The sequence below is a fragment of the Carlito syrichta genome, unplaced genomic scaffold (assembly GCF_000164805.1).
Source record: "Carlito syrichta isolate Samal-C Ts95f unplaced genomic scaffold, Tarsius_syrichta-2.0.1 Scaffold307155, whole genome shotgun sequence".
Taxonomy (NCBI): domain Eukaryota; kingdom Metazoa; phylum Chordata; class Mammalia; order Primates; family Tarsiidae; genus Carlito; species Carlito syrichta.
This window is the reverse complement of record NW_007251251.1, coordinates 7,125-15,817: the sequence shown is the minus strand read 5'-3', so window position 1 is coordinate 15,817 and position 8,693 is coordinate 7,125.

The window sequence follows — 8,693 nt, the reverse complement described above, 5'->3', positions numbered from 1 at the left end:
CCCGGGGGGGGGGGGGGGGGGGGCTGATGCTCTGGGGAAGTCCCCCAACTCCAGACGCCTATAGTCAGTCCCTCCTCAGCCCCAGCTTCTTGCCCTGTTCTGGGATAATGGCCACCCCCACTCCCCAAAACACACATGGAAGATTCTCTTGGGGATGCCAAGCGGCATGAGGTAAGCCGAAGCCAAGATCCAGAGCAGTGAGGAACAAGAGGAGAGACATCTTTCCTTTCCCCACTCCAGGCCTTCCCCTGCCCCTGGCTCTCAGTGGCCCCAGTCCCAGGTCCCTCCTCTGGGTCTCCTCTGAGGCCACAGACCCTTGGGGCAGCTGTTCCCTCCTACTGCAGGTTGCACACTCCTCTTTCCACAGACCGAAGATAAGATCTACCACCCCATCTCGGAAAGCCTCCAAAGGCGAGATTAATTGGACAGCCCAACACAAGTCGTGTCTTTAAAACAACAGCCCAGGTTGTAAAGTTAAGTAGCAGAAGGAGTGTAATTACTCTCTCAGCCAGGGGCCTGCTGAGCTGACAGCATCTCCCCCCACCCCTGTCTGCCCTTTTCAGGGGAGTCTCTTTTCCATTTGGGAGCTGGTCTAGTTCTCCTAGGCTTCAGGGAGGTTCCCCTGGAAGCTCCATGGAGGAGATGCCCCCTTCCCTTCCCCCAAGCTATCCAGTTTCTTCCCATGAGGAAGCCCTACTGGGAAAGTTGGGTCAATAAGGGAGGGGGAACAAGACTGGATGGCTAAGAACAGGGCCTTTGACCTCCAAAGAGTTGCAACTTTGCCACCTGCAAGCTGTGTGACTTTTGGCAAGTTGCTTCGCCTCTCTCTGAGCCTCATCCCCCCCCACACACACCCTCAAGACCGGAACACTAATAGGACTTGCTCGGCTGTGTGGTTATGATGACAAAATGAGATAGTGTTTGTAACATGCTTGACACGGTGCCTGGAACACAGTAAGCTCTTCATAAATGGCATTTCCAACTGCTGTTATGATTATCGGGGAGGGAGGGGGGAGGAGGGTGAATTCCTCTGCCATCCATTCCCTATCTGCCTCTGGCTGACCTGCCTCCTGTGAGGGGTGGGGGGTAGAGAGGATGGGGATAGAGAAATCAACACAGCCTTGGTCCTCACCATCTGAGAGCGGGACACAGACAAGGTCCCCGATGCAAACGATGGTGCATCTGAAATCGGGACACAGGAAAACAGTGCCAGGAAAATGTCCAGGGCACATGTCATCATCTTTGAGGGGCTCAACCATGGGACGCTGACTTGGGGCTTCCCTTCTCTCTGGGTCACTTGCCTTCCCTATCCTATTTTAAGACATGCCTCCGTGCTCTCCCCAGCAAAATGAGATTTAATTAATTCAATTAAAGCAATTTTGGGAGCAGCTCCTGAAGGCTTTCAATGTGAGATAATTACAAGTAATTTGCTGCCGTGAAGAGGAAGAGGGCACGAGGGGTCTGGGGGGAAAGGAGTTCTCCCCCTCCTCACCAAATGCACACAGATCTTGAGGGATTCCACACCGCAATCTTAACAGCCCTCCCATTGGCCAAATTACTTGCAGGTGGGAAGGGGGAGAATGGGATGGGGGCGAGGGGGAAGACACCGAGTGACAGGCCGCCCCTCCTCCACCCCCAAATCCGAGGTGGGGGTGGGGAGCTGGTTGTTCCCCCGACAAAATGTCTGCATAGCTGTGGCAGCCAATTCACTCAGCTCCAAACCCCATTTGAGTGTGGATGCCTGGACTTGCCTCTGGGATTGTATCCAGAGAGTCAGTGGAATGTTATCTGGGTAGCTAAGGCCTGTGTAGACGGGGACTTGGAGATCAAGGACCTCCCCAAAATGTATAAGGGAAGTGGGTAGAGAGGGGAAAAGCCAGAGGAGGAGGACAATGACTTTCTGCTTCTGAGGAGCCGATGAGAGACCCGTTCCTCTCCTCCCCTGCCCCAACGCTGCCTGGTTTCTGCCTGGTGTCTAATCTCTACTCCCTTCATTGTAGTGGTGGCAAATCTCCTCTCAGCTTTCTGTCCTGGGGGCTCTGAAGCCTCTTTCTTCCAGAAAAGCATCCTACAGGTATTTCCCACCCACCTTCCCCTGGGATAACCCTTTCCTTCCCAGGCTCTTTGACCAGGAGGAGGCAGGAGGAGCCAGATGGAGTTGACTAGGAGCTAGAGGCAGAAGCTAGGAGGCAGGCTGAGGCAAAGGTGTGGGACGGGCCTCGCCCTACCATGATCCTCTCCATCCTGTCCACAAAGGAGCTGGTTTCAGAACTAGGGTCCTCTTGACCTGGGTGCCCGTGTTCTAGGAGGTGAGTGAGCTTTCAGCATTTATGGTCGAAAAGAAAAAGTCACCAACCCCCAAGTATTTGGCTTTCACATCTTCCTCTCTCGTTCCAAGGCTCTCTGTGCACCGCCCCTTCTCTGAGCACGTATCTGCTGTACTTGGGGGTGGGGAGAAACTCCATCAGTGAGTCCTTGGGTGACAGCTGTCTCTCTTCTTAGATGAAAAGGCCTAGAGAGAGACAAGCGGCCACCTCTCCAGACCTCTTCTTCCCCCATTCCTAGCCTGCACAGATGGGTTAAAGGAGAGGAATAAAAGACGCTTCTACCCCAAAACTTAAAATGCAAAGGTTGTTTTTTTTTTTTTTTTTTTTTTGTCAGGTTCTCATTCTAATGCCCAGGCTGGAGTGCAGTGGCACGATTATGGTTCACCACAGCCTCAACCTCCTGGGCTCAGGCAATCCTCCGAACTCAGTCTCCTGAGTAGCTGGGACTCCAGGCATGTGCCACCACACCTAATTTTTTTTTTTTTTTTCAGAGACAAAGTCTCACTATGTTGTCTAGGTTGGTCTTGAACTCCTAGGCTCAAGCAATCCTCTCACCTCGGTCTCCCAAAGTACTGGGATGACGGGTGTGAGTCACCTCGCTCAGCCAGAAAGTTTCATTTTAATGCTCCAGATAAATGCTCAGAGATAGCCAGACCCAGGGAGCCAGGCATATACGTGCACACACATTTCCACAAAGAAATGCACACATAGACAGGCGGATACACACAACAGATGTGGGGAGCAGGCAGAGTCGTACACAGGGACACACATATGCATGAAGCATTCCTGGGCTGTACACGGACATACACAGAGAAAGCATGCACAACTGACAGCCTCACAGGCAGAAGCACGACACAGAGGGATACCCCGAGAAGGAGCTACCCAGGGTCTCAGCCATAGGCAGAAACACACACACATACACAGAAATATATGGACAGCATCCCTGTGTGTGAGTGCACGTGGGTGTGTGTATAGGATAGGGGAATTCTCTTTTTTCTTTCTCTCTTCTCCCGCCCCCTTCTCTTCCCTTCCCCTTTTCCTGGCTCTCCATCTCCTATTTTCTGGGAATATTTCCCTGGTGAGTGGTTGGGGAGGGAGGCTGAATGGCCGCAGAAACCTGATAATTTTATTATGATTTTATTTTCTTTGTTCCCTGAAGCTTTGCCGGTTTCTTTTCCTGAGCTCCAGCAAAAAGAACTCCTGACCCCAAATCCTTCCTGGCACAACCCATGGCTCCCAGACAAGGCCATCGAGGCCAGCTCAGCCACAGGAACCCAGAGGCTAGTCAAGGGGAGCTTACGAGGACTTTCCCTTGGAAGTCTCCCTCAGCTCCCCTGCCCCGATGGTGATACCAGCCCCAGGAAGGAAGGAGGGAGCCAAAGATTTGGATCTGATCCGACTTGCTGTGTGACCTTGGGCAAGTTACATATACTCTCAGATAACTTCTCTTGCTAAGTCCTGTGTGTGTGTGGCAGATGGGGACCCTAACGTGTGTCTACTGCCACTTTCCACTCCAGTCTGCAGCTTTGTAAGGCAGACCCTGCCTCTCCCATGATCCTGAGGGTTCCCAAAGCACAGGATTCTTCCTCCCCTGTCAGACTGGACGCATTCTGCAACTGTTCCCAGCCCCATAGTGTGATGACGATGAGGGACTCAGCCTCACTGGCATCCTGGGGGTACGTCTGGCCAGCCTCCGGGGGGAGGGGTTGGCCCCTCATTTCCTCCAAACATCAAACTTTCTGATTCCCCGCCTCACAGCGCCAGGCCTTCAGCCTCTCTGGCCTGAAAATGGAGGGATGACTTCATTTCCAGGGGAGGGTGCCACTCTCTGTGGAATACACATATAAATCATCCCTTTCAGAATTCAGTTGGGTTTTGGGTCAAACCCAAGAAAGCTCCTGTTGCTGGCATGAGGAGATTCCACTCAGGCCTGTGATGGGGCCCACTCTCTCAGCCACCCACGTCCACAGAGAGGCCAAATAACGAAGTCAGGAGCACAACATTGGAATTATCCACTTACAGCATAAGATTCCCTAGGAGTCTCCTCCACCTAGAAGCCCACCCTGCGATCATCTTCTCTGTCCTGTTTTGCACACTGGCCTGACCCATCGACACTGTAATCCTCCCTCCTAGTGGAGGTTGCCAGAGAACAAGGCACTGGCCTCCCCTCTCAGACTGAGGGGCTCCTGGCTCAGTTTCTTCTTCCGCCTGCTCACCCCTCCCTCAGCCCTGATGCTGCCACTACCTTTAGGGTGGAGGGGTTCCGCAGATGGGTTGGGCAGAGGACAAGAAGGGGATAGGGGCACGTGGCCTGGCCATGCCCTTCCCACTGCCCGCCTTGCCTGCCTGCTGTGGAGCCACTAGACCACTCCTCCCGTGCTGGACCCAGGAGCTGCTTTCTCGGTCTCTGCAAGCCGGGGCCTGCTGCAAACTCCTCCTCCCAGCCCTGGAGCCCCTGGGAATTCTTTGCTCCAACAGATCCTGGGGGAAGCCAGACGGCAGGAGGCTCCTGACATGCCCCTGCCCAGCTCCTGTCACATTCCCCGAGTCCAGGGTGATCAGCTGGTTCCACCAGTGCAGGCCTCTTCCACCCCCATGTGACCCAGGTCTCTGCCTTACCTCCTCAAGTCCTCCCACCCCCCTTTCCAAACCCTGAATTTTGCCCTGAAACTCATCTCTGAGTTTGGGCCCCTCCCACTCCCAGCCCATTGGTAGCTCCATCTGAGCAACAAGAATTATACCCCCCCCTTGAAAAATAACACTTGCCTCCCCCTCCAGAAAGCCTTCACGGATTTATACTTTGGGATGCAGGCACTCAGATGAGAGGTCTTGGACGGACGCGTCACTACCTCTCTGGGTCTTTATATCCTTGCCTATGCAGTAGGGATAACGATCAGATGATGCCTCCAAAGGTCAGGGAGGCAGGGAGAGTACGTCCTTGGTGAGTTGGGAAATCCACCAGGTGTGCCAGGAGATATGGTGGCTTATTCCTTTACCTTGCATAGACCAGTTTGGTGTCAGAAGTGTCTCTCTTCCCCAACCCCACCTAATTTCCCCCGACCCACCAGCTTACCACTTAATCATGAAGAGAATAGTTCAGCCCCCGGGAGCACAAATAATAAAGAGCCAGATTCCTGAGTTCAAGTCCAACTCTATGACCTTGGGTGAGTTTCTCAACCTCTCTCTGTAACTCACTTTCCTCACCTGGAAATGAAGGTGATAACACAGGCTTCATAGAGTTGTTGTGAGGACTTAATGAGTTAAAACACAAAAGGCACTATCATACAGTAAGGATTTAGCAAGGATTAGTAATTAGTATCTCCAACTGACAAGCAAGAAAAAACATTCTCTGTCTGTGAGGAATCCTGCCCAAGTACCCCTGTTCCTTGATTGCTCTTCTCTGCCTGGGAGTCTCTGTTCCTACAAGCACCTTCGTGGGCTGGGGGGTCACCTTTGAGCAAAGCTCTGGCGTGGGCTGTCTCCCTCAGACATCCAGTAGCACAGGTACTTGGTGATGAGTGGAGGAAGTTGTGCAGGGGGATGGTTGAAGAGTAAGGATGTCTGACTGTGCTCCCAGGACAACCCTGAGCACCTTAGGTGAGAAGGCATCTGAAGGGGTGAAACCATCCACTGCTTACTTGAGCCAGAGCTAATGCAGAGGCAGACAAGGCCCCCAACTTCTTCATTTATGAAAGATTATCCCTCCTGCAACCCCCAAATCCTTCCAACTAGGCAGAAAAGCCAAGATAAAACTCTTTCTTTTTTTCACTGATATTTGATTGCATACCTAGAAGACTCCAGACACACTTAAAAAAATAAAAACAAAGACAAAACAGAAAACTTTCCTAATCAAGATAATTTTGGGTTAGTGGCTAGATACAAGATAAATATAAGACATCAGTGGCTACGCTCTAGTATAGCAATAAGTAAGAAAAATTGCTTTTATAATGGAAACACAAAACAATAAAATATTGTAAGAATTAGGTGTGGAGGGCAGCTTTTTAGCTGATTGGTAGCTGACACATATTAACCCCCTTTGTCTTCCCTTCTACTGGTGCGAGACATGGTTCTTTCCTGAGTGTTCATCCTTCTATTATATCTGAAGCATGGCAGGCTTGGGTTGGAATCAAGAAAGCACTTTCCCAGGAGAGGGAGGAATTCTATGTGAGACCTCCCCTGCAGAGGAGGAAAGGTCAACTTTGGACCCACTGAGGGTGCATAGAACTAGGCCAACTGAGGAGTGTCCTTACCACCCACGGCTAATTTCATCTAAAACTGAGGGTACTGTTTGTTTCTCTCCCACCATTGTGCCAAGCTTTGGGCTAAGCCCTTTACATGTGTTATCTCATTTAATTTCCTCCGCAGCCCTGCAAGAGAGATACGATCAGTTCCATTTTATAGATGATGGGAAAGTAAGGAAGGCTCAGAGAGGGCAAGTGACTGACCTGAGGTAACACAGTCTCAACTGTCTCATCTACAAAATGGGATAATAATGGCACTGACCTTGCCGGGTTGTTATGAGGCTCAAAGGAGAGAGTGTCTGTGAAAGCGCCCAGCATAGGGCCTAGCACACAATAGGTCCTCCTTCCATCTTCCCTGCCCAGAGCCTAAGGGGCTCTCTCCAACATGGGAACAATTTTCTTCTGCCTCCTTTCTGTCCAGCCCACCTCCTGCTCCCTCTGGCCTTCGGACTTCTTCAGCGGCCCCCCTCCCCAGCGGAGGGCGTGTCATCCTCTCCCTTCCCCATCGGTGATTCCTGAGCTCAGGGCATGCCTGACTGGCCTGGGGGATGGGTGTGGGACAGTGCCACACGCAGCGCATGACGTGGCCAGGCGCCCTCAGTCCCAGGGAAGGGCACGCTGCTGCCTTTGCCAGGTGCGAGGTGAACTGCCTGGGTTGGGGGGGGCACCCCTCCTCCACTCCAGCTAATCCTCCAGGGTGTGTAGTCTCTGTTCCCTGCTTACTCAGCAGACGTTTCCAATCCTGCTCCGATTTGCCTCAGGAGACAACCCAGGAATTTGGGGCTCGAGGCCCCGCCCCCCCTCAGTCCCCCTCCCCAGCGTGCCTCCTTCCTGGAGGCCTGTCCTGGCTGCCCCGCCCCCCCAAGCCCCTCCTCCTCTGACTCCCCAGCTTGGGCAGAGAGCAGCCCAGGCAGAGAGACTCCAGACCCTTCCTCAGTGTTCCCTGGGCCTCTGAGTTCCCACGGCCTTCCTGAGGTCAACGGGCCCACCTCCAAGAAGCCTCCCAGATTGCCCAGCCTACAAGGCCAATTGAAGAAAACCGTGTTGGGGCCTCAGATCACTGGGGCCACCGTTATCCAGAGGACACTCTTGGGCCTGCAAGGGTTTGAGAGCCCACTCCATAGTGACTGTCCAGATGTGGCTCGGTGTAGGCAGAGGAGGCCCCCCACTCAGAGTACTGCCCCTCACCTGCTGTGTGACCTTGGGCAAGTCACAAGGCTCTCTGGGCCTGCCTCCTGATGGCCAGACGGATCAACTCCCGCAACTCACTCAAGAGTAGTGAGATGGGGCACTGGGTTCCCTCTTGTCACCTCACTTAACCCCCAGCAGCCCAGAGAGGGCGTGGTCGTCATTTCCCCCTCATAGCCCTGAGGGTCCGATGCCAAGAGAGGAACTGTGTGAGGGGTCCCAAGAGCTCACCATCTTCGTTTCTTCATTCATGCATTTGATGTTCACTGAGCATCTTGCTGTTCCAGCTTGTGCTGGGCACAAGGTGGGGGGGTTGTGTCCAGGCGAACACGCCCAAGTCCCCACCCTCATTCCTGAGACCCTCAGCTCAGATCCTGTCCCAGCACCCCAGGGACCTTGGTATAAAAAGCATCCCCAGGACCCCTGCCTTCCAGCCCAGCAGCCCTCCCCTGGGTGAACAAAAGTGCTCTGCGTGGTTCATGCCCAAGCTATGAGCTGGGGATGGAGCATAAAGAAGGCGCCATGCAGACTCCGGAGCCTGGGAAGAGTCACTGAGTTGGTGGTGGCAAGCAGGGCCGAGTGACAAAATGGAAAGATGGGGCTGAGGACCCAGGCTGGAAGCAGGGGAGGTTTCCCTGGGGAAGTGACAACCCCTAGGGCTTCTGGGAGAGGGCTTGCTGGGTCCTGGGACAAGCTGAACCTGAAGTCCTAGCCCCAGCCTTCTCCCCAAGTCCCCCACCTGCTCCCTCTGCCCCCAGCCCCACCAGGAGCCATCAACCATGTCCTTCTGCCCCCTTCCCTGGGGCCTCAGAAACTCATCTCCAAGCACTTTTTGGCTTCTAAGTCTCCCAGTCTCAGGCTGTGGGTAGTTGGTAAACAGCTTATTAAGGTGATTAACGCTGCAATTAAAGTTGGAAAAACAGAGGCCAGGGTGCTG